The following is a 3,131-nucleotide window of genomic DNA, read 5'->3' on the forward strand; positions in this document are numbered from 1 at the left end:
ACTTTGTATACATTTTATATCTACTTCCTCATATCCGCATCCTTTTTGTAATAATTTTGTGTCTACTTCCCACTTTTTTTTATCTACTTTGTTACAAGCTTCTACTTTGTATATTTTGTATCTACTATTTTGTATCAAGTCTATACTTTGTATTCTTACAATGCTTGTAAACTTTGAGGAATAACATTTTTCTAAGCACTGAAATGTAGTTCCAAGACCACATTCCTAATCGACTAACTTTAATTTTTGTGTAGAAGAAAGTGAAGTAACCACCAATTTTTCCAATCCAACATAATTAAAAAGTGATTATTGCTCATATGAAAAAATACTTTAAGATGGTCTTAATTGAGATGATGTATCTCCTAATTATTATTACTATTATTGTTGTTCCAGTTTATTTTACACTTGTTCTGCAGGAGGACAAAATCAATTTTTGTAAAGTTCACTCTTAGCTGTGTCTCTTTTCAGTGTCTTTGGGATCACAGATTTAAATAGTGTGCCGTAATTTGACCAGGGAGTGAGGAGCAGTGATTTAGGAGCTGTTTTTTCGTTGACACGATACAAATGAGGATGGCACTAGAAGGTCAAGCAGCCTGCGCCATCGCCATAATCGTGCTAATTGGGACAATATGTGCGTGATAAATCACCACAGCTTGGCATCGGATCCCTTTAATTGCCTTTATTTTGTTAAAAAAAGTGTCATTATATTCGCTACTTTTGCTTCAATGTGAGCATTTTCAGTGTTTTCATTGTGTAAAGAGTTGAAGTTTTGTTGCTGACCATATGTTTTTAAAGAGCATATGTTCTGTGCTGCTACTGCTGCTTAGGGAGGGAGGGAGGGAGGGAGCTGTGAAAGGGTTTTAACCTTCTACATGGGGGAAGTTGTGCGGTTAATACTCCAGCCACCTCTTCACTGGGCCGGTGCCAAGGTTCCTCCAGCCTCGGCTCTACGAGGGGGGAGGAGGAGGACGGGACCCCACAGATGCTTTCTCTCGGTCCCCTCTACCTCGCAGCCAGATGCCAAGAGGATAAACTCTGGTAGCTTCAGGACCACAACATCAAGGTTGTGTCCAAAACTGGAGCCCGCGATATTAGTCACAGAGAGGGTGTGATATATGATGCCAGTTTGTGTTCTGGCTCAACAGCATCTGAAGTCGCAAGACAATACCACACAAAACAAGACAAAAGAATATAATAATAACATAATGTGAAGTAATTAACCAAGAAACAGAGAGCTGCCAAAATGTCAGACTGAACTTTTACTTAAATGGAAGAATGAATACTGGTGTAAACATTTACTATATGTATGTATAATGTTGCTCACAGTTGGTTACTTCACTTACAAAAAAAGTCCTTTCCCATTTAAATTTCAAAATGTTATGCTTCATAGTTTTGCCATTAGTTAGCCACCTAGCGAGCAACATCCAAAAACAATCAAATAACAAAAACAACATAGCAACAGTGTCACTGAACGTATATCTGCAATATAACTCTTGATGTAGATGCTAAAGTTTTATCTTCTTATGTAAGCATGTTAGTTTGGTTAATGTGGCTAGCATAAAATATTGTTAAAATAGTTGAGTTTAAACAGATTTTGGATGCAACAATTGAATCTCATCAATAAATTGATAAACATTTGCCAATTAACAAGCCTAGTAGTGAGCAACGTCAAAAACCAACCATTGAAAAACCAAACAACCAATAACAACTATCTAACTGAATGTACATTTATTAAACTCTTACTATAATTAAATGTATCAAATGTCAGACAACAGTGTATACCTAATGATATATAAATGATATAAAGCTAATGTGGCTAGCATATAACGTTGTTAATGGAGTTAAGTTTAATTGAACCCATCATAATCAAACATTTGCTTAATGTCTTGTTATTTAATTCACACAATAAACTAGTGAGATTCCAACATTAAATTATGTTTTTTGATGTTATGCTAATGTATTTTTTGCTTTGTCATTAGCAAACCAACTAGTAAGCAACATCCAAATTCAATTAAAAACCAACAGTAATACTGTTGCTGAATGGATATTTGTAAATACCATGGCTGAATGCACCAATTGTCACTTAATAAAGCTAATGCTAGCATGTTAGTTAAGCTAATGCAGCTAGCATGGGTTATTAATGCCGATGACTTCATGGAGGAAACAATGTGTTAAAATGTGTAATCTGTACATGCTATTTAAAATGTGGAAAACAAAAACAAGACCCTTAACAATTTCAATTACACACAGATTCCAGAAAGTACAAATGCATCAATAAAAGAGTCACACCTGCACACACTGACTGCAGACCACACATTTATGTCGGCTAATAGACAGAAAGGCTGATAAACTCTGGTAACAGATGTGGTTAAGGTCCACACCTGTCCCCATACAGCCTGTACTGCAGTTTACGGCTGTTCTAACCATAATGAACATTTTGACCTGACAAAGATCAGTCTTGGATTTGAATAAATTTGTGGCTGTTGGGAGTCAGTGTGCAGGTGCTACTCTTCTCATCGTTGCTGTTTTCCAATAGCCTTGCACCTGCATGCGATGTGCATATAATTACGCTCCTTCCACACACACAAATGCAACAAACAGAGCTCAGTTAAGAGAGTAATTGGAAGCTTCCAGCTTTGCTAATTAGCCGTTTACAGAAGTCTGCCCAGAAAGTTGTTGCTGTGTCCTGTTTGGAGAGAAATAGAGTAAAAAATGCCAAATTAAAACAGCAAATGCATTAAATAAAGTGTTATAATAAAGAATACCATCTTCCTTTGGTAAAACCCTGGCTGGTTGAACTTTTGTCTTTTCTCGGCAGTTGAATGTGAACTGATGTTTCCGTCGGCTCTGCGTCTGTCTGAGTGTAAAACTGACATAAAAGAATTTGTCATAAAAGCTGTCTCACAAATGTGGGAACATGTATAATTCATAATTATACATGCAGATTTATTCCATCAATCTTACATAATCTTTTTCTCTTGTTTTTTTTTTTTTTTTTTACAGATAACTATGGGGAGGGAGGGAGGCAGTAGGGGAGACAGGGGGGAGACCTGTGGATGATTAGCTTCTTTTTGTCCTCTGTTTTTTCTCTGCTTTATTTTCCCTGAGAAGATTAAATATTTCTGCTTGAG

This window comes from Morone saxatilis, unplaced genomic scaffold (genome assembly GCF_004916995.1).
Source record: "Morone saxatilis isolate NCDOM2014 unplaced genomic scaffold, NCSU_SB_2.0 Contig9, whole genome shotgun sequence".
In the NCBI taxonomy this organism is placed as follows: Eukaryota; Metazoa; Chordata; class Actinopteri; family Moronidae; genus Morone; species Morone saxatilis.